Source organism: Carcharodon carcharias (genome assembly GCF_017639515.1).
Source record: "Carcharodon carcharias isolate sCarCar2 chromosome 38 unlocalized genomic scaffold, sCarCar2.pri SUPER_38_unloc_6, whole genome shotgun sequence".
In the NCBI taxonomy this organism is placed as follows: domain Eukaryota; kingdom Metazoa; phylum Chordata; class Chondrichthyes; order Lamniformes; family Lamnidae; genus Carcharodon; species Carcharodon carcharias.
The window spans coordinates 360,063-383,250 of record NW_024470810.1 but is presented as its reverse complement, the minus strand read 5'-3'; positions in this window follow the sequence as shown (position 1 = coordinate 383,250).

Genomic DNA, 23,188 nt, shown 5'->3' with positions numbered 1-23,188 from the left:
TGCTGTCTTCCCTCTTTACGTACCGCCACCCATTGATACTGGCCAGGTATCCAGCTTTGGCACGTAAAAAGTAATTGTCCACCATCTGCATCATCTGGTCCTTTAACTGAAACCTCTGAATTGCCACAGTCCTTCTCCACCTGTTAAAACCCGCGCAGTGAGACCTTTTTTGAGACTTCCGGGTCCGATGAGTAAAGTATTTTAGATATATAATCAATATCAGCAAAAGTATAACTGGGGTATGGGAGCTAATCCGAATCCAGGGGTGTATTTGTACATTTGAGTCCCAGTTCCACAGGTCCTCCGACTACGTGGAAGAATCTATGTTCTCGTTACACTCATTTAAGTCTCTAACCTGTTGCTGCCGTGTGTACTAAGTTATGTATATTATTAGCTTCGTGAACGGTAGCCATTTATTGCATTAACTGTGGCATGTCCTGGTCTGTACTTATTCGGGTGCCGTGAGCCCCCTGTCCCTGTTCTACGATTTCCTTAAGCTTGGATCTCAAGGTCCGGACCATGTCCCCAACAGTTGCCACGTTCTTAATCAGCTAATGAGGCTCCTATATTGAATATTGTAGCGGTATCATTTATCAGGCTGCTGTTAAGTCGGTTCCCTCCCAAGCCTGATCGCATTCCGCCGTGGAACCGAGATGCTTCAGCCATTACCTGGCCAATTAGAGCCATATAGAGATCTCGAACATGGGATGAGCACCACTCGCGCAGGGCAATTCCGGATATGTTCAAGACTACGGGTACCAGCTCGTGATTTACATTATCATACAAAACTTCTGATTAACCAGTCCGTCCTCGATGCACAGTTGGACAATTTGTGTCAGTCGGTGTGGTTTGAGGGGCTTCAATTACCTCTACTCGGGCTGTGGAAGTAGACGTTGGAGGTGGCTGGATAGTGACAGACCTCTCACAACTAATCTGAAGCAAACCCTTACTACAATTAGAAAGCAATTGTTCTCCTGCTGTTACCTTTATCATTCCCCGTTGTGTGTCACATTCGGCGCTGTCCGTGCTGCACCAAAGTTCCTCCTGCGGTGAGGGATGAGCAGTGATGGTCCCCGACCTTGTTACGGGGACTGATACGCTGGTGGCCAGGACCGTAGATCTGTGGAGACATTAACATCAGCTCCCGTTCTCCGGGATACCCCTTGGTCAATTGTCAGGTATCTTTAACTCGGTGGAATGCCTCCCTTTACTTCCCTTTCTCAAATCTACAAGTGCCCATGCATCACCTGTCGTAATTACTTCGTGTGGCCCATGCCACTTGTGGGCAAAACCTGTTCGCTCCGGGCTCACCTTGACCATCACCTTATTCCCCACTTTGTCAAATGTTGCTCATTGGATTTGCCTTTTTCCAATGTCCCTAATCACCTGTCGGTGTCTAACATCCTTCCTTAAGTCATGCAATTGCTGACTTATTTCCCTCACAGAAACAGACATCATTCCTCTTAGTGTCCTACACCTCCCAATCTTACTATGATTCCCTCGGGAAAATGCATTGCTGTCCTAAGCATTATTTGAAATGGGGATATCATGGTGGTCCTGCTTGGGTTAGCCCTAAGGCACATTATTATATTAAGTTTTGCTCTATCTCTTGAATTGATTTTGCAATTTTTTTAAGTTCAGTTCATCCTTTACACCATCCCCGAGCTCTGTGGTTGGTAGGGAATTTCTATTTCTATTGGAATTTATACATTTATTTAATGACTCTCCGTGTGAAATGATTTCCTTAACCTGAATACATCTGGATAGGCACCCTCCACTCCTTTCGATCTACCGTCTCCTGCTGCTGTCCCACGTCCGACCTCAATTCCCTAAACTGCCGATATAACTGTACAATGCACCTTCTTATCCTGTGTTTAAAATGCTCAGTCTCTTCAATTCCAATGATGGATCTCTGTGGGAGCTGCATAGCTCTGTCTGTCATCATAATGTTAACCGTGTGGTCTTAGTTTTGTAACTCGCAGGCACATTTAGACAATCACTAATACATCTATATTACCTTTTTCCAGGTTTCCATTTACCTGTACCCAACTTCTCGTAAATTGTACTTAAGTATTATTGCTCCTTACATTTCAATTCATGAACTCCAGATTCTGCATAATTAAACAACTAAGTTCATTTTTCCCCTAACCATGATCACTATAAGATTCTTTTGAGGTCTTTTTCTATATTGTCTTGATCGTTTACAATGTTTCCTTGCTCTTTAGGCAGTATTAGCCTTTCCGTGTCAATGAGGATCTCTGCCTCCTGATCTTTGCTTATCTCTGTGTGCAGTTCCAATGCCTCAGTTGATGGCCAGGTTATCAAATTCAGTTCCCCTGAAACAGTTTGTTGATTGTATCCTCTTTCCCTAACTCTTTCTCCGACTTACATCATACTATTTTACACATAAAACAGTCTACAATCTTATCTTGTTCAGATGTGTGGAGAAAATTTAAAATCCAGTCAAGTATTCTCATAACAGTTTTAAAACAGAAATCAAGCATTGACATGATTTTCTAGCTTATCATCTTCTCAAACAACATTTTATTGTCCCAAAAGTAACCCACTAAATTGTGGCTAGCCTGTTTCTCTTAGAATTATCGCAGATTCATTACCTCGGCCAAAAATTGGATTTATGCCAAACTTTGTCAAGCTCTAGAGGTTATCTTCATATTATGAGGATAGGCTTAAAATGCAGAAGCCTGCAGCATTTGAATCAGTGCTAATTGTTCTCAAACGTTTTAACATTTAAATCCCTTTTTGAGAAAAGATCAGGAACTAAACCTCAAATTTTCAACTTTATAAGAGTGTAATTTAAGCTGTCAAAATTAAAACAACTTCGTTTGCATGTATAATGATTTGTATCCTGATTGAAAGTCCCATATGTCTATCGACAAGTTCCTTATCTAAGGATAGCATGCTCGGTATTCAAAGTAACCTGTAAAATTACATTGCACCCTTCATCTCAAAATTGTCCAAAATTCAAATTACAGTGTTGTTCAAATGCAGATTTTGTTTAATATTTAATTCATCCCTTCAAAATAAACCCCTTTTTTGTCCATTGGAACCACTTAGACGTGTTTATTCCTGTTGTTTTCTCTAGAATCGTTTTGGATATCAAATAATATTTTTGTCCCTCATAATTTTAGAATACCAACCCATATACGTCAACCCCAATGATCTTGGAAGCTGGTGGTACAAGTCTGAAAGGGGCTGGTATAAATGTTGGTTTATCAAACCCTGTTTAGCTTTATGTGACCTTCAAATTGCGAATTTTCTTTGCCACAAACCTCTTTTCAAACCTTAGACACAAAAATGTTTCATGAAATTATTCCTTTCATCTAACATGGGGCTTTCAACGCTAAAGTGCTGATCTACACAGACAGATAACAATTTACGGAAAAAAAATCACATTCAAGATCACATACAAATGCTTCTTACCCACAAACAAACTTATGTTCAGGGGTAAGTATTTATTTTCCTGTATCCTTAACTTGACTTGAAACTCTTATATTATAAACGAAACTTCAAATAGCAGTGGGGGAAATAAAGGGATCTTTAAGGCTCCACCTTTAGGGACAACCAAACTGACCAAAGCTCACATTTCCCCTGCTCCTGTCTGTCACTGCTTATTAACTTCCTAGGGGTACATCATTGTTTCCCTTTTTCTCTCTTTCTCTCTTCACGCAAGCAGCTCTTATAACCTAGATCAATTATACAGGGTAAGAATAACCATCACCCCTTTCTTTGCCTTATCCTTATAATTCTACACACCACTGCTTTTGTTCCCCGAGGGTTCCCTTTGGATTCCACCCCACTGTCTGCATTTCTGTGATTAATCTTGAATGCTGTTCCGCTATGTACCAGGTAATGGAGTCCGCGATTCTCCTGTCGAGTTCCATAGCACTATTCTGTTTAGCTGACGGCCTTCTGTTCATATATCCCCGTCTGTCTTGGCCTGGGATGTTCCCGTGGCCGTAACAGTTTAGTTATATGAGGTATGTGCGGCCTAATTGTTTACCTAGCGTCTGGTCTGCGCGGCTTCGGCTAAGGTTGTATCACAATCCGTCGCCTGCCTGTGCGGCTCTGTCTCCCTCAAATGCGGTCTGTGGTGCGCGGCTTCTGCTCAGGTTTTATGTCAAACTCTAGCCCGCCTGCACGGCTCTGCCTCCTATCGGTGCCTCCTATCTCCTGTCCTGTGTCGTCCTCCCGATTATTTTGAAACTTGACAGGTTTGACGAAAATTAGCATTGATTCAAATGCTGCAGACTTCTGCCTTTTAAGCCTATCCTCTTAATATGCAGATAAGCTCAAGAGCTTGACAAAGTTTGGCAGTATCCAAAATTGTCCTTGGGTTAGGTTTACTGCATTAACTACAGGTGGTAAATGCATTAGATTCGCCCACTTTGCAGAGCCGCCCCGAGAATCCAATATAATTATCCTGCCGACTACTCCAAACTGTTGTGTATGCTTTGACAAAAGGAATACAAGGGACTGAGGTACAGGTCGTCATCGTTTATTCGAGCAATTGCAAGGAGAGAACCATCTCAAAGCAGCTTGAGATCGCACTCCGCTAAATTACAAGTGTTCACCATATTTACACATTATTGGTCACGTACAAGAACAGTTTCCAGATTCCGATCTCATCAACATATAGATTCACGTTAAGCATGCATCTCTGGAAACTGTTACATGCATGGTATGTCTCTATCTTTTCATCCAGGCAGAAAACTTGACTCCTAACTAACATGAGTAGTATCTATCTACAGTGCTTGAATTCTATCAAGACAGTGTTCAACACGTGTCATCTGACCTTCAACCACCCTCAGGTCAGGTGACGTTGTATCTGGTAGAGCACCATATAGTATCTAATGCTTGAGTCCACAACCACAATCAGCTACTATCATGATGATACAGTTTAATTTACATACAAATATTCTTTGCAATTCAAGCTCACATGGTTTTATTTCTTCCTTCTCACCGTTTCGATTTCTCGGTTGTATTTTACTCAGCTCCTTGTCTCTGTGCTTTTCCTTTCTCAATTCTTCCAGTGGATGTTCTGAATGGTGACCGAGGTGACTATGAAGGAGATGCAGACTTCTCCAGCTCCCTGTCACCATCATCCCTTTCATAGTGTTCAGGGCTCTCAGGCTTTGGCTGGTTATCTGATGCTAATCTGTTGTCTTCTTGTTCATGAACTTTAGCTCCATTTCCTGGTTCAGAGCAAGGTTGAGTTTCATCCGCTTTCCGTAAGAATTTCAGCTATCGTCTGTGCTGTAGTCATTTGGAGTCTGCAAATTTCAGGCACTGAGATTATTAAGGGACATTGAATTACATAGGCCCTTAACATCCTCCAACCTAAGGAACTAGTGGGGCCAAGATGTTAATACAGGCCTTCAAACTAATACTAAGTATATGACTAAATTAGACGCTGAAACCTAGAAAGCCGATGACACAAGTGTGTCACTGAAATAACACAGACATGGAAACTGATCTGGACCATGCTATCAATACAGGTCCAGAAACTTATAGAGTCACTGAATCACTTACAGGCCATGAATCTAATACAGCTACTTAAACTAGTGCAGACACTTAAACCAACACAGATTTAATCTAATGTGCTCCATGTTAGGAAATAGAGATAGTTTAAGTAGGTTATATTTGAATTTGTGGAAGTTAGGATGAGTTTTAGCATTAAAGTTTAATTTTGATATGTATTTCTGTTTCTGTGTATTTTGAGAGAGATCAAATGGAAGGTTTAGTTACACTTTAAAAGTTGCTTGCATTTCCACCCTGGAGTTAATGCCTGCTCTTACATAAAGGTAAAGACAGAAGATTCGAAAAACAATGCTGTTGCGTAGCAACAAGGAGCATGCTGGCCAGGTTCCTCCCACAGACATACACACAGAAATAAGGAAACAGCAATTTTAAGTTCACTTGAAGCCAGGACTCCAGAGAGACTGGGCATCGGGAGAGGGAGCTGCAGATTCCCCAGAAGAACAGAAATTTACCAAGCAAAAGTAAAATCCCCAGAAGCCGGGCGAGTGAATGACTAAAAGCCCAAAGGAGAAGTTAAAGCAATAGGAACTTGTGAAAACAGGGAAAAAGGTCCTGTTAATCGCAGTTAAGAATGAGGGGCAGGGTGAAAGGCTCCAAGCTTTAGATTTAAAGTGACAGAAATTTGCAAAAAGCAACAGCTTTCAACGAGACAAGAGAAGGTCTGCAAATCGTTGCTATGAGCATGTGAAGCAGTGGTGCACTGTTAAGGTTGAGCTTGTGAGAGAGAATGCATGGAAGACAGTTTGAATGCATGTGGTGACCAAGGGAAGAGGAACATCGAAAGTATGGTTCTAAAACATGGAGGTAAACCCTTGTGTAAGGAGTCTGTGAGAAAATGTCAATTTGGGAGAAGATTCCAGGGCGAAATATTGGAGCGTGAAGATGCCAACCCGTTTTCAAAAGGACAGAACTCAGTGATACTGCTAGCTCACAGTGTACCAAGTGTTTGGAGGGTTTTGAAGAGAGAACCATAGCATCTGGTTGAGAAAGCATCTGTCAAATGAGGTCAGTGTGTGGTCTGTCTGACCACAGGGTACCTTAGGTTTACTTGGACTGAGTTCTTATTGTGGAAAATAACGCCTAAGAAGTCTTTTGTAACTTGTGTTATCCTTATAAATCTATAGTTATCATAAAGGTACAGTTGTGGGTGAATGATTATTGTAATATGGTTGATCTCTTCTTGTTGAATAAATATTTCATTCATTTGTTAAATGATCTTCAGCTGGCTACCGTGACTCTGCTCAGTAGCTAAACTCCACATACCTAAACAACCAATTAAATTACGATCGATCAAGCTGCGCTCCACACTGTAATCACGCTTATCCAGGGGAAACATTGGCAAAGGGACTATAAAACTCCCTGATACGAATAGCAAGCATGTACCTAAATCAGAACCTGAATGTAAAACAGACCCTGATGCCAATATAGGTTCTGAAAACTGAATCACGAACCCTGAGCCCGAAACAGATCCTGAAACTATTGCAGTTTCTGAAACAAATACAGCGTTTCAGCACAGGTCCATATATCACCTCGTACACCCAGTAATCTCATACAAAGACTGCCCCGGGGCAACTTGCATATTACCCGCAACTTTGCCCTGTAAATGTAAACCTCCCTCTGTCTCCGAGGTATATCAACACCCTCCCCAGTGCATGTCGTATAACAACCCTTACCCTGGTGTAGCTGGTACATTTACCTATGTCTCTGTATACATGCTTTATCACCCTTCCTCGCACTGCCTGGGAAATGAATCGCTCCTCCATGCTGCTCCTGAGTACCTAGCCTTTTCCACACCAGGACGGATTATGGAGTAAATCTCTCCCCTTGTGTACCTTGTATATCACACTGCACCATTCCTACAGCTGGTATATCACTCCCTTTCCAAGATTCAGCTGCAATATCCACACCGACAGCACCTTTGCTCTCTCCCAGACTGCCTGGTATATAACCTCTTGCTCCCGCCTATCTGGTCTACATCTAACCATGCGTGTACCTCTTCAATCTATTTTCCGGCCCCGGTGAACTGGGTATACACCCCCACGCTTATATGCAGATTGTATTTCAGCCTTCTCACTGTGGGACAAGGACACACGCCCACCCAGTGAAGCTGATAAAGCTTCCTACCCGCGAAAACCAGTGAAATCAACACTCCTCCCATGCATGCCCATGTGACAGCAGCCCCTGCCTGCTTGTGTTGCGGTTGGACTCCCTCCCTGGTTACTATGGGTACCATAGTGGGAGGGGCAACTTATAACCACATGGCCTAGAGGGGCTCTTCCACTCTGCTTCAAAAGGTGATCACTCAACCCATATCCACACCCACTCTCTCAATGCAACAACAGGCCCCGCCCAACACTGACATCACAATGGCAGTGTCCGACCCCGCCCTGACAAAGGTAGAACAGGCTCCGCCCTCGCTATCAAAATGAGGCTACAGACGCCGCCCCCATTCTGAGAATGCTGCAATAATAACCAACCCCGCTCTGAGAATGGAGAAACAGGCCCCGCCCCGGCTCTGAACATGGAGAGACAGACCCCGCCCCCGCTCTAACCATTGAGCAACAGACACCGCCCCCGCTCTGACAATCCAGCAGCAGGCTCTTTCCCTGCTCTAACAATGAGAAACAGGCTCCACCCCCGCTCTGACAATCCAGCAGCAGGCTCTGTCCCTGCTCTAACAATGATGTTACAGGCCCCGCCCCCGCTCTGACAATCCAGCAGCAGGCTCTGTCCCTGCTCTAACAATGAGGTAACAGGCCCCGCCCCCGCTCTGACAATAGAGCAACAGGCCCCGCCCCCGCTCTGACAATCCAGCAGCAGGCTCTGTCCCTGCTCTAACAATGAGGTAACAGGCCCCGCCCCCGCTCTGACAATCCAGCTGCAGGCTCTGTCCCTGCTCTAACAATGAGGTAACAGGCCCCGCCCCCGCTCTGACAATCCAGCAGCAGGCTCTGTCCCTGCTCTAACAATGAGGTTACAGGCCCCGCCCCCTCTGACATGACAGCATCAGGCCTCGCCTGCGATTAAAGCGGTACATGCCCACCCTCTGCTGGCAGCTCAGCGCCACTACTGCTCTTTGTCAGACTCAGAGATGTTCAGTAACTGCATGTCTGCATCAGGAAACAGATTGATGAAGTGTGAATATTGAACAATACAGTAAGGGATTGAAGTTTGCAGCAGGGTGCACAGTTCACTCGGGTGGGGCTTCCACTCTTCTGCCAACTTACCCTGTACATGAACTCTCTCCTCAATCCTCATTGGAGATATTGGCTGGAGATGGTAGTTTATTAATATTCCAGATTGCAATTTGTACATTCGCTACAGATATTAGACTCTAATCCCATTCAGAATGGGAGTAGATAAACTTTGCTGTACTCTGTAATTCCTCTGCAATATCTTGTCAATGCTTAAACCGAAACATTGCATCTTGATAAAAGTTTCTATTTGTTTCCAAGATCGTTTTCTCAATTCCTCACACTGATTATTTGGCTGTAGAAAATATATTGAAAACACAAACGATATTTTGGAGAGAATTTCTTCTTACATTTATTTTTATAAAAACACACAGTGATGCAGCTGTTCACACACCTCATTCCACCATCTTCCTGCTATGTCTCACTCTGTCCCAGTAAAATTCAGTAGAAGCAATTTTGCGCAGTCTACCTGGTATGAATTTCCCCTTCCTTTTCTTATTTCTCTGCAGGTCGTTGGTGGCATTGCCCCCACTCCCCCACCCCCATTCCATCCAGGCTCCAAAAATGAGAGAGCCCAAGAGGGAGGCAGCGGACACCAGGATTGTGATTAGGCTATGGCCATGATGACAGGTGCTAGCTTGGCTCTGTCCCCATAGAGAGAGCGCCCTCCCCACTCTGTTAAAAGATTTAGAGTCTCCGGTTCCCCCCACCCCCCACTATGCCTAACAGAGCCAGAGGGAATGCCCCGCTCTGCCCAGCACAGCGACAGGCGCTGCCCCTCACTGACACTAGAGGGCCAGGCTCCATTCCCTCTTCGCTTCCACTGCAGAGCCACGTGCCTCATTATCCCCATGGCCGCTGTGCCCTCCCCGCTCTCTAGCCATGATCACAGGATCCACCAGCCCCTCTGTGAACAGGGCGATAGGCGACAGCCGGCTCTGCCATGACAGGGACACACCCTGGCCCCCATATTTTACAATGGGGACAGGGCTGGTCCCCACTCTGTCACAACAGAGGCAGCTCACCGACCCACTGGAAGAGTGATATCAATTGGAAGAAAAGTAGAAACGCTCACTAATTAATTTATTCAAATCATCGAAAGAATCGAAGAATTAGAGTAAAGGGATATTTCAGCACATTCTTCAACTGTTCCCTGAACTTAGTCTGGGTCACGGCGTAAATCCCAGTGTTTGTGCAGCAGCTCAGGAGCTGCAGCATGAAGCCCAATTCCCGCACATAATTAGCCATCCATACAGAAAAAGCCCCCATATAAAACATTCGCCTCCATATAGAATACACCATTAACATCGCCCACAACAGAATGAAATTGGCCGAGATAACAAACAGTAAAATGATGGATTTCCTCCGACTCTCCATCTCTGGGTCTCTGGGCCTCTCCCCACTGCTGTGAGCCCGGAGTCTCCTGCGGGCTCTGCTGCTCATTAAAATGTGTCTGACGGTGAGAACATTGAGCAGCAGAATCAGGACAAATGGGACACAGGGGGTAAGAATGTGATGGAGGAATTCGATGATTATCCAGACCGGGTTATCCTGAACTCCAAATGTTACAAAACAAAACCATGGTTTGTTCCTCAGCATATACCAATCTGATAGCATAAAATACCAGAAAATGTTCTTTAAGAAGCTCAGCACAGTCACTGATCCTGGAACCACAGCCGCCATTTTCTCAGTGCAATATTTACTTTTCAACTTCTGGCAACAAATGGCCACAAACCGATCAAATGTGAAAGTGACGGTGAACCAGACAGAACAGTCATTGGCTGCATAAAGCAGTACGGCATGGATATTACACACATGCATGGCCCGCATGAAATTAAAATATTCCCAATAAACAATTGGAATGTGTCTCAATATCAGGTCCACAATAATGACCAGTAGATCCGCTGCTGCCATGGACACCAGGTAGCGAGTGACACAGTTGGAGAGACCACAACTTCTCTGAGTTAAGATCATAATTGTCACTACGTTCACTGTAAGGAACAGAGAAAACAGTGGAGTTATGCATTGCTTAAAGGGAAAAAAAATATCAGCTTGGCTGAAGATGCTGTATTGATCCACAATATTGTTGCATCCAATGACGTAATGAAATGACTGTACATTCGATAACAAACTGAAATGTCTGTGATATGGTGGAAGACAGCAGATGTTAAAAATGAAAACATGTGATATTGACAGTTCTGAACAAGATCTTAATCATTAATTTGTCGGCCCTGCTCACTTGAACTATTTTAGACAAATTTGCAACCTCGAAACAACTCTAGTTTTGGTGAAGAAGATTAATACAGTTAAACATGGCTTATAGAATTGATCGTTGAACACAATCAGACGTACAAGGGACGCCAATAATACCGAGGATCGGATAGTAAAATTGCAGAATAAGCTGGATTGCCCAACAGATCCGGTAATTTAATGGCATCAAATTATAACATGTGGAAATCTCACAAAGAGCTTCCGATAAACTCCTGCTTATTGTTGTAACATTCCAATATGTTGTTCTCAGGTTCTGATCCATTGTGGTAACTTTCCAATCCATTGTTCTCAGATTCTGAGATTGTCTCTCCCTCTCTTGAAACTGCAGGTCCCTGTTAGTGACAGAGCCGATGCTCCCGCTGACAATGGGATGTAACACCTTGAAGGGACTCCCTTTTAAACAAGAGTGGGGAGCCCTCCAATTAGATAATTAGGGTCCATGGAGACTGATCTCAATTTCAACACTGAACAAAGAGTTTCAGAGAACCATTTCAATCCAATTATTCTGGTACCAAACTAAAGTGGTAAAGTTTACCTTTGCCCAGCTCAGATGTCCGATGGTTTAAGAGGGACGGAAAATTCTAAATAGAGGAGTGTAAGTAGACATAATTCGGTGTTGTTCAACAATAGGTTCGGCAGATATAAGCAAATCATTGAACGCGGCAGAACAAGCTTTCTAGTGCATTAAAACAACCATTTGTGTTTATTGATAAAGAGAATCAGAGTTTAAAAGATAAGAAATTCAGACAAAGGATGCATCAATCACTAAGCCTCGGTGAGGATTGGTGACTATAATGCCTCATTCTGTGGAGTGCATTTCAGGAAGAATGTTATAGTCTCGGAGAGGGCGCAGAGGAATTTTATTGGAATTGGAACACGGATGAGGGATTTGAATTGCTAGGAGTCGCTGGGGAAGTTCGAGTTATTTCCTGCGAGCGGATCAGGCAAAGGGGAGGTTTAATAGAGTCATTTAAAATCACGATGTGTTTTGATGTCGAAAATAACAGGGAACGGGTGGCCCTGGAATATGGGCCAGTGACGGGCTGACAGATTTTTAAAGTGATTGACAAAGAATCAGAAAAGGAATGAAGAATTGTTGGTTCAAAAAAATCTGCAATGTCCAGTATAAAACTAATACAGATCCTGAAAATAATACAGATCCTTAAACCAATACAGATCTTTAATTTAATACAGATACAGATCCTGAATCTAATACAGATCCTGAAACTAATACATATCATTAAACCAATACAGATATTGAATTTAATACAGATACAGATCCTGAAACTATTACAGATCCTGAAAATTATACAGGTCTTTAAACCAACATAGATTTTTAATTTAATACAGATACAGATCCTGAAACTAATGCAGATCCTGAAAATAATACAGATCCTGACAATAATCCAGCTCCTTAAACTAATATACATCTTTAAGTTAATACAGATAAAGATCCTGAAACTAATACAGATCCTGAAAATAATAGATACTTAAACCAATATAGATCTTTAATTTAATACAGACACAGATCCTGAAACTAATACAGATCCTGAAAATAATACAGATCCTTAAACCAATATAGATCGTTAATTTCATACAGATACAGATCCTGAAACTAATACAGATCCTGAAAATAATACAGATCCTTAACCCAATATAGATCTTTAATTTAATACAGATACAGATCCTGAAACTAATACAGATCCTGAAACTAATATAGATGTTTAAATTAATGCAGATCCTGTAAGTAATACAGAATTTAAAATTAATAAAGACACCTAAACTGATATTGCCCCTGTCCATTGTGCCGTCACAAGGCCCACGCCCCTGCATTATGCCTTCATCCTGGGAACCATGTCCTTCCCCCTTTCCATTCTGCAGTCAAAGGACACGCCCCTCCAATTAAGACGTCGTCATGGGGACAAGGTCCCGCCTCCTGCCCATATTGCCGTCACAGCACTCGCCCCTCCCATTATGCGGTCATCACGGGGACCAGTACGCCCCCCTGCACATTATGACGTTTAAAGCCTCCCCTCCCATTATGCAGTCGCCATGGAGACCAGGTCATGCCACATGTCCATTGTGACGTTTAGAAGCCGTCCCTCCCATGATGCTGTTACCATGGGGACCGGGTCCCGCCCTTTGCACTTTCTGACGTTTTGGAAATTCCTCTCCCATGATGCCGTTAGCATAGGGAGAAGGTCCCGCCACCTGCCCGTTGTCAGTCTTAGGAGCCGCCCCTCCCATGATTCCTTCACCAGCGGGACCATTTCCCGCCCCCTTCCCGATGTATGACCAGTAAAGCGAATAGGTGCCTCCCGAATTTCCCTGCCGAAGAGCAACATGTCCCTCCAGCCCGCTCCCCGGGATCTGTGCTGGTCAGGCTCCACAACACAAGCCGGACACCATGGGGAACAGGTCCCTCCAGCCCACCCGCTCCTTTGGATCTTTGGGGATCAGGCTCCATACCACAAGCCAGACACCGTGGGAAACAGGTCACCCTCGCCCGCCTGCTCCCAGAGACCTGAAGTGATCAGCCTCAACATTGACAAATAGGTATACCTTCAGCAAACAACTTCTACATTGTAAATCACCAACAACTTCAGCAGCAAAAAACATTGAAAAACACCCAGAAATTCAACAACAGCAACATTGAAAACACCAATAAATTCAACAACGACGTGAACATTGAAAAAACACCAACAAATTCTACCACAAACTCAAAATTTAGAAATACCAACAAATTGAACAACAATTTCAAAATTGAGGAACACCAACAAATTCAATAAGAATCAGAACATTGGAAAACAGCAATAAAGTAAACAGCAAGCTCAACATTGGAAACGCCAACCAATTCAGCATCTACTACAACATTCAAAAACCCTATCAAATTCATAAAGAAACTCAATACTGATTATCACCAACATATTCAGCAACAACCTCAACATTGTAAAAGATCAACAAATTCACCAACAACTTCAACATTGAAATACACCAGTAAATTCAGAAACCACGTAGCCATAGAAAATGAACAACAAACCGATGAACAACCTCAGCATACCAAAAAAATCAACAACTTCATCAATGAAAGGCATTAACAAGTTCAACAAGCTTAACAATGAAAAGCATAAGCATGTTCAAGAGCAACCTCGCCATTGCAAAATACTTACAAATTCACGTCAACATTGGAAAACATCTAGAAATTCAACAACAGTGCTGAAAAACACGAGGTTCAACAAAACGTCATCAACTAAAAGGGCAAACATCTTCAAACGCAACCTCAACTTTTAACAAGCAATTGTTGAATGTGTTGATGGCTCTAAATTGTGACTCTCTACGAATTTGATGGTGTTTTCCAATCATTTTAACTTTGCTTCTGTTTTTCAAATTTGAATTTGTTGTTATGTTGCTGAGTTTTTCAATGCTATTGCTGCTGTGGAATATGTTGGTGATTTTCAGCGTTGAAGTAGTTGTAGAATTTGTCAGTGTTCTACAACATTCAGGTTATTGTTGAACATGTTGGTGATGATCAAAGCTGACGTTGTTGAATTTGTCATTGTTGTTCTCGGTGTTGAGTCTGTTGCTGAATTAGTTGCTCTTTTTCAATGTTGAGCTTGTTGTTGAATTAGTCGACATGTTGGCGTCATTGAATTTGTTGGTGCTTATTAATGTTGAAGTTGTGGTTCAAGTTGTTGTTTTTTTATCAAAGCTGAGGTCGTCGCTGAATTTGTGGGGGTTATGCAATGTTGACATTGTTTCAGTTGTCGATGAGTTTCAATGTTGAGATTGTTGCTGATTTTCAATGTTGAAGTTGTTGATGAATTTTTCAAAGTTTTTACACAGTTCAGTTCATTGCTGAATGTGTGCTGTTTTACAATGTTGAAGTTTTTGTGGAATTTCTTGGTGATGTTCAATGTTGCAGTTGTTGAATTTCTTTGTGTTTTTCAATGCTGATCTTCTTATTGAATGTGTTGCTGTTTTGCAATGTTATGTTTGTTAATTAAATATTCGAAGCTTTGCAATTTTGAGGCTCTTGTTGAAATTATTGGTGGTTTTCAATCTTTTAGACTTTGCTGTTATGTTTCAAAGTTAAAGTTGTTGGTAAATTTGTTGGTGATTTTCAATCCTGATGTTGCTATTGAACATGTTTATGTTTTACAATGTTGATTTTCTTTAATTTGTTGGTGATTTTTAATGTTGAGGATGTTGTTGAATTTGCAGTTTTTTTTCAACAGCTGAGGTTATTGCTGAAATTTTTGGTGATGTCCAATGTTGAGGTTGCTGAATTTGTTGGTGTTTTTCAAAGCTGAGGTTGTTCTTGAATACGTTGATGTTTTTGAATGTTGAAGACATTGTTGAATCTGTAGGTGTTTTAAAGTGTTGAGGTTGTTTTTGAATTTGTTGGTGCTTTTCAATGTTCAGGTTGTTGTTGAATTTGGTGCTGTATTTCAAGGTTGAGGTTGCTGTTGAATTTGTTGTTTTTAAATGTTGAGTTTGATTGAATTTGTTGGTGTTTTTGAATATTGAGGTTGGTGACTGTTGGCATTTTACAAAGTTGAGGTTGTTGTTGAATTTGTTTCACTTTTTCAATGTTGAGGTTTGTTGTTGAATTTGCTGGCGAATTTCAATGTTGATTTCGTTGTTGAAGTTGTTGTTGTTTATCAATGTTGATGTTGTTGAATTTGTGGTTGTTAATCAATGTTGAGGCTGTTGTTGAATATTTTGTTGTTTTCAATGGTTATTTTGTTGAACTTGTTGGTATTTTCAAAGTTAGAGCCACAGAACACTACAGCGCAGAAAAGAGGCCATTCGGCCCTACTGCACCGTGCCACAATATTATTCCTCTAGTCCCATTGACCTTCACCTAGTCTACAACCCTCCAGACCTCTCCCATCCATGTATCTATCTAATTTATTCTTGAACTTAAGAGTGAGCCCACATTTACCACGTCAGATGGTAGCTCGTTCCACACACTCACCACTCTCTGAGTGAAAAAGTTCCACCTAATGTACGCCCTAAAACTTTCCACTTTCATCCTAAAGCCATGTCCTCTCGCGTTTAATTCTAATCTAAATGGAAAGAGCCTTTTCGCATTTACTCTGTCTATACCCCTCATAATCTTGTTAACTTCTATCCTATCTCCCCTCATTCTTCTACGCTCCTAGGAATAAAGTCCTAACCCATTTAATCTTTCCTGTAACTCAACTCCTTAAGACCCAGCAACATCCTAGTAAATCTTCTCTGCACGCGCTCAATCTTACTGATATCACTCCTGTAGATGGCGTCCAGAAATGCCCACAATACTCCAAAGTTGGCCCCACCAATGTCTTATATAACATCACTATAACATCCCAACTCCTATACTCAATACTTTGATTTATGAAGGCCAGTATGCCAAAAGCTTTATTTACAAGCTTATCTACCTGTGACGCCACTTTTAGGGAACTATGTATCTGAACTCACAGATCCCTTTGTTCCTCCGCACTCCTCAGTGCCCTACCATTTACTGTGTATGTCCTACCTTGGTTTGACCTTCCATAATGTAACACCTCACACTTTTCCGCATTAAATTCCATCTGCCATTTTCTGGCCCATTTTTCCAGTTGGTCCAGATCTCTCTGCAAGCTTTGAAAACCTTCCCCGCTGTTCAAATCGCCTCCAATCTTACTGCCATCAGCACACTTGCTGATCCAATTCACCACATTATCATCTAAATCATTGGTATAGACACGAAGCAACAATGGTCCCAGCACAGATCCCTGAGGCACACCACTAGTCACGTGCGTCCATTCTGAGAAGCAATCATCCACTACCACTCTCTGTCTTCTCCCACACAGCCAATTTTGAATCCAGTTTACAACCTCTCCATGGATACCAAGTGTCTGAACCTTCTGAACTAACCTCCCATGGGGGACCTTGTCAAAGGCCTTACGAAAGGCCATGTAGACAACATCCACAGCCTTTCCTTCATCTACTTTCTCGGTAACCTCCTCGAAAAATTCGACAAGGTTCATTAAACACGAACTAGCATGCATAAAGCCATGATGACTATCCTTAATCAGCCCTTGTCTGTCCTAATAATTATATGTCCGATCTCTCTGAACACCTTCCAATAATTTTCCTACTACTGACGTTTGGCTCACTGACTTGTAATTACCTGGTTTAATTTTGGAGCCTTTTTTAAACAACGGAACAGCATGAGCTACCCTAAATCATCCGGCACCTCACCCATGGCTAAGGACATTTTAAATATTTCTGCCAGGGGCCCTGCAATTTCTACACTAGTCTCCCTCAAGGTCCGAGGGTATATGATGTCAGGTTAGGGGGATTTCATCTACCTTTATTCGCTATAAGGCAGCAAGCACCTCCTCCTCTTTAATCTCTATATGTTCCATGAAACTAATGCTTGTTTCCCTTCCTTCCTTATACAATATGCCAGTTTCCTGAGTAAATACTGATGCAAAAAACTTTTTAAGATCTCCCCCATCTCGTGAGGCTCCACACATAGACGACCACTCTGATCTTCAAGGGGACCAATTGTGTCCCTTACTATCCTTTTATTCTTAATATACTTGTAGAAACATTCGGGGTTACGTTCACATTATCTACCAAAGCAACCTCATGAGTTTTTTGTGCCTTCCTGATTTATTTTCTTAGTATTTTCTTACATTTTCTTTACTCTACAAGTACCTCATTTGCTTATTGTTGCCTGTACCTGCTATAAACCTCTCTCTTCTTCTTAACCAGATCGCCAATATCCCTTGAAAACCAATGTTCGCTATGCCTCTTAACTTTGCCTTTAAACCTAAAAGGAACATGCAAACTCTGCACTCTCAAGATTTCGCCTTTGAATGCCTTCCACTTCCTGAACACATCCTTGCCAGAAAAAATCTTATGCCAAACCATTCTTCCTAGATCCTTTCTCATTTCCACAAAATTAGCCTTTCTCCAATTTAGAATCTCAACTCGTGGACCAGACCTATCCTTATCGATAATTAACTTAAAACTAATGACATTATGGTCACTGGCAACAAAATGTTCGCCTACACATACTTCTGTCACCTGACCTGTCTGGTTCCTTAAAAGGAGATCAAGTATTGGTACTTCTATATATTGATTGAGAAAACTTTCTTGAACATATTTGGAAAACCCCAAGCCATCCAGCCCTGTTACAGTATGGGAGTCACAGTCAATGTGTGGAAAGTTAAAATCCCCTACTATCACAACTTTCTGTTTCTTACTTCGTTCTGCTCTCTCTCTCTGCAGATGTGCTCCTCCAATTCGCTATGACATTTTGGCAGTCTATAATACATCCCTATTAGTGTGGTCACACATTTCCAGTTCATCAGCTCCACCCATATGGCCTCTGTAGACGAGCCCTCCGGGCTGTCCTTCTTATGCACAGCTGTGATAGTTTCCCAAAGTTGAGATTGTTCTTGAATTTGTTGCTGTTTGTTATTGTTGATCTTGTTGAATTCGTTGGTGTTTTTCAAGGTTGTTGTTGTCGCTGAATTTGCTGGTGATTTTCACAGTAAGCTTATTGTTGAATTTGCTGGTGGTTTTCAAAGTTAAGGTTGTAGTTGAGCTTTGCCGGTGATTTTCAATGCATGGATTTTGTTGAATTTCTTTGTGTTTTCATTGTTGAAAACTGTTGTTCAATTTGTTGTGGTTATTCCACGTTGACTTTGTTGTTGAAATTGTTTTTTTTTTCAATGTTGAGGTTCTTGATGAAAAACATGTTGTTTTGAAAGTTGAGGTTGTTTAAATTGTATGTGTTTTTGAAAGTTGAGGTTGTTGATTAATTTGTTGGTAAATTTCAAAGTTGCAGATGCAGTTGAATTTGTTGGTGATTTTCGATGTCAAGTTTTTTGCTGATGCTTTTCAATGTTGATGTTGTTCTTGAACTTGCTGCTGTTTTTCAATGTTGATGTTGTTGAAGTGGATGATTTTATTCAGTGTTGAGGTTGTTGTTGATTTAGATGGTTTTATTCAATGTTGAGGTTGTTGTTGAATTTGTTGTGGTTATGCAAAGTTGAGGTTGTTATTGATTTACATGGTGTTATTCAATGCTGAGATTGTTCTTGATTTAGATGGCGTTTTTCAACATTGAGTTTATTGTTGATTTTTTTTACGTTGATGTTGTTGAATTTGCTGCTGTTTTTCAAAGCTTATGTCGTTGTTGAATGTGTTTGTCTTTGTCAATTTTCAGGTTGTTCGATTTGTTGCTTCTTTCAAAGTTTTGGTTGCTCTTGAATTTGTCGGTATTGTTCAATTTTGAGGATGTTGTTGAATTGTTTGTCTTATTCAAATTTAATTATGTTCTTTAAGTTGATGTTGTTTTTCAATATTTAGACTGTTGTTGAATTTGTTGTTGTTTATCCATGTGGAGGTTGTTGTTAAATTTGTTGATTTTATTTAAGGTTGAGATTGTTATTGAATTATTTGATGTTAGTAAATGTTCAGCTTGTTGTTGAATGTGTTGCTGTTTGTGAATCTTGTGGTTGTTGTTGAATTAGTTGGTGTTTTTCAATGTTGATGTTGTTGTTTTATTTGTTGGTGCTTTTCAATGTTGATGTTGTTGTTGTATTTGTTTGTGTTTTTCAAAGTTGTTGTTTTATATGTTGGTGTTTTAGAATTTTGCGGTTGGTGTTGGAATTTTTGGGCTTTTTACACTTTGAGTTTGTGGTTGAAATTATTGCATTTTTCAATGTTGAATTTCTTGTTGAAAATTTGGTGTTTTCAATGTTCAGCTTGTTTAAATTGTTGGTGCTTTTGAAAGTTGGTGTTGTTATTGAATTAGTTGGTGTTTTCAATGTTGAGGTTGTTCAATTTGTTGTTGTTAATGAATGTTGATGTTGTTGCTGAATTTGTTGGTGTGTTCAATGTTTATTTTGTTGAAATGGTATTTTTCAAAGTTGAGGCTGTTGTTGAACTTGTTGGTTATTTTCAATGTTGATGTTGTTGAATTCGCAGCTGTTTTCGAAAGTTGAGCATATAGTTGAGCTTTGCCGGTGATTTTCAATGTAAGGTTCTTTGTTGAAATTGCTGATGTTTTTCAATGTTGATGTTGTTCCTGAACTTGTTGCTGTTTTTCAATGTGGATGTTTTTGAATTTGATGATGTTCTTCAATGTTGAGGTTGTTGTTGAATTTGTTTCACTTATCTTGAAGTTGATGAATTTGCTACTATTTTTCGAAGGTCGTATTATTGTTCAATTTGTTGGTGTTATTCAAATTTAAGGATGTTGTTGAACTTGTTGGTGCCTTTCAACGTACTTGCTGTCGATGAAATTGATGGTGTTTTCAATTTCGCTGCTGTTGGTAAATTTGTTGGTTTTACTCAATGTTGAAATTGTTGATGAATTATTTGGTGTTAATAAATATTGAGATTGTTGTTGAATTTGTTGGTGTTTTCGAATCGTATGGTTGTTGTTGAAGTTTTTGAGCATTTTAAATGTTGAGGTTGCTGTTAAATTTGTTGATATTTTTCAATGTTGATGTCGTTGTTATATTTGCTGTTTGTTTTCAGTGTTGATGTTGTTGTTGTATTTGTTGGTGTTTTTAAATGTTGAAGTTGTTGTTGGATTTTTTGGTGTTTTTCGTGTTGAGTTGGTTGAATTTGTTGGAGTTTTTCAATATTGAGATTGTGTTTAAATGTGTTGGTGATTTTAAATGTTGAGGTGGTTGCTGAATTTGTTGGCATTTTTCACTGTTGTGGTTGTTGTTTTATTTGTTGGCGTTTTTCAATTTTGGGGTTGTTGTTGAAATTGTTGGGGTCAATCCTCTTTCATTTTCTGCTTGAAATTGTTGGCTTTTTCAATGTTGAGGCTCTTTTAAAAAAGTTGTTGTTTTCAATTTTGAGGTGGTTTAAGTTGTTGGTGTTTTTGAACGTTGATGGTATTGAATTTGTTGTTGTTTTCAATGTTGAGGTTGTTTAATTTCTTGTTAATCAACGTTGAGGCTGTTGTTGAATTTGTTCTGGATTTTCAATGTTGATGTTGTTGTTGAATTTGTTGGTGTTTCAAATGTTTATTTTGTTGAACTTGTTGGTATTTTTCAAAGTGGGGTTTATTGTTGAATTCATTGGTTATTTTCAATGTTGTGGTTGTTCTTGAATTTGTTGCTATTTGTCAATGTTGACGTTGTTGAATTTGTTGGTGATTTTCAAGGTTGTGGTTGTAGTTGAATTGCCAGGATATTTTCAATGTAAGTTTTTTGTTGAATTTGTTGCTGGTTTTCAATGTTGATGTTGTTGAATTTGTTGGTGTTTTTCATTGTTGATGTTGCTGAATTTCTTGGTGTTTTTCAAAGTTGAGGTTGTAGTTGAATTTGCCAGTGATTTTCAAGGTAAGGTTTTTTTTTGATTGTGTTGGTGTTTTCAATGTTGATGATGTTGTTGAATTTGTTGTGGTTATTTCACGTTGAATTTGTTGTTGACATTGTTTATTTTTTAATGTTGAGGTTCTTGTTGAAAAAGTTGGTGTTTTCAAAGTTGAGGTTCTTTAGATTGTTTTTGTTTTTGAAAGTTGAGTTTGTTGCTAAATTTGTCGGTGAATTTCAAAGTTGCTGATGTGGTTGAATTTTTTGGTGATTTTCTACGTAAGGTATTTTTTTGACTTTGCTGGTGTTTTTTCAATGTTGAGGTTGCAGTTGAATTTTGCTGGTGCTTTTCAATGTTGAGGTTGTTGTTTAATTTGTTGTTGTTTTTCAATGTTGAGGTTGTTGTTGAATTAGATGGTGTTTTTCAAAGTTGATGTTGTAGTTGAATATGTCGGTGATTTTCAATGTTGAGTTTGTAGCTGAATTTGCTGGAGATTTTCAAGGTAAGGTTTTTGTTGATTTTGTTGGTGCCTTCAATGTTCATGATGTTGTTGAATTTGTTGTGGTTATTCCGCGTTGAGTTTGTTGTTGAAGTTCTTTTTTTTCAATGTTGAGGTTCTTGTTGAAAACCGTTTTGTTTTCAATGTTGAGATTGTTTAAACTGTTGGTGTTTGTTGAACTTTGAAGTTGTTGTTTAATTTGCTGGTGTTTTTGAACTTTGAAGTTGTTGTTGAATTTGTTGGTGATTTTCAAAGTTGATGTTCTTGTTGAATTTCCTGTCGTGATTCCACGTTGGGTTTGTTGTAGAAATTGTTGCTTTTTTCAATGTTCAGCTTGTTTAAATTGCTGTTTTTTCAATATTGAGGTTTTTGGTGTTTTCAGTGTTGAGATTGTTGAATATGTTATTGTTTTTCAGAGTTGAATTTGTTGTTGTGTTCGTTGTGTTTTTTAAATCTTGATGTTGTGGTTGAATTTGTTGTTTTTTTTTCAATGTTGAGGTAATTGTTGAATTTGTTCGTGTTTTCCAATGTTGGGGTTGTTTTGAATTTGTTGGCGTTTTTCAATATTGATGTCTGTGTTGAATTATTTGTGGCGATTCGAAGTTGAGTTGGTGGTTGAAATTCTTCGTTTTTCAATGTTGAGTTTCTTGTTGAAAAAGTTTACCTATTCAATTTTGAAGATGTCTAAATTGTTGGTGTTCATCAATCTTGATGTTGTTGCTGAATTTGTTGGTGTTTTTCAATGTTGAGGTTTTGTTGACCTTGTTGTTTTTATTCAGTCTTGAGGTTGTTGTTGACTTTGTTGATGATTTTCAATGTTTGAAGTTTTTATTGAATTTAATTTTGTTTTTCAATGTTCATGTAGTTGTTCAATTTGTTGGTGTTTTTCAATGTTGCGGTTGTTGTTGAATTTTTTGGTGTCATTCAATGTTAACGTTGTTGAACTCGTTGTTTTTCAACGTAGAGGTTGTTGTTGAATTTGTTGGTGTTTTTCAATGTTGATGTTGTTGCTGAATTTGTTGTTGTTCTTCAGCATTGTTTAATTTGTTGGAGTTTTCCATGTTGCTATTGTAGAGGCTGTTCGTGTTTTTCTAAGTTGAGGGTGTAGTTGAATTTGTTGGTGACTTTCAAAGTTGAGGTTGTTCATGAATTTTTATTTTCTCATTTCAGAGTAAAAGAAAACTCAAGGAGTTTCAACTTTGCTTGTGTTATTCTTCTCATACACTATCTGTCTGACGAAATTGAGATTGACATTAACTTTTCCTGCTCCCTGCCTGTCTTTGTATCTGTGAGTGAGTGTGTGGCTGTGAAAGAATGTGTGTGATTGTTTTTTCTCTTTGAGAGT